The 553-nt window shown below is 61.8% G+C and overlaps 1 protein-coding gene across 2 annotated transcripts in view; it reads right to left on the minus strand.

Annotated features, from left to right (window-relative positions):
* SULF2 (sulfatase 2) overlaps positions 1 to 553 on the minus strand; it is a 69375-nt gene that overhangs the window by 19399 nt on the left and 49423 nt on the right. The gene's annotated exons all lie outside the window — the stretch shown is intronic.

Here is a 553-nt window from a genome sequence, read left to right on the forward strand (position 1 = left end):
ACCAGATGTCGCTGCGGACCCAGCCGTGTTCCTGCCCTGACTCAGCCACCTCCCCACCTGTTCTCCGCTCTGTTGCGGGGAGCCTGTTCCCGTTACGCCTCAGGCATTAAAGCCACAGAGCGGGGTGACTCTGGGGCCAAGTTCCTGGAGTTGCATCCAGACTGGCTGTGAGCCCTCCCACAAGCCACTCGGCCTCTCTGGGATCCAAGTTCTGGATCAATAAGAAGGGGTTCACGGCCACGCCCACCTCGCTGGGTTCCCGTGAAGGTCAAAGTGACAGAATCCCCACCAAGTCCTTAGAACACGGTCGGGCACTCGGCCCGCATGCAGCCAGCGCTAGCGCCCGTGATGACTGCTGTTGTGCCTGCTGTCACCTCAGGCCTGTGTCATTTTAGCCCAGAGGGTCCTCGGCTGGTCACCTAGGCCACGCCCCTGATGGGAAGACGGAACCGTGGACAGGGGACAGTCTTCTCTCCCCCAGCAGGTGAATGGTTGGGGTGGGGGAACTCTGGAACCCCAGCTCCTGACCCTTGGAGACCCCCTTCTCAGACCC

Source organism: Carlito syrichta, unplaced genomic scaffold, assembly GCF_000164805.1.
Source record: "Carlito syrichta isolate Samal-C Ts95f unplaced genomic scaffold, Tarsius_syrichta-2.0.1 Scaffold302313, whole genome shotgun sequence".
NCBI lineage: Eukaryota > Metazoa > Chordata > Mammalia > Primates > Tarsiidae > Carlito > Carlito syrichta.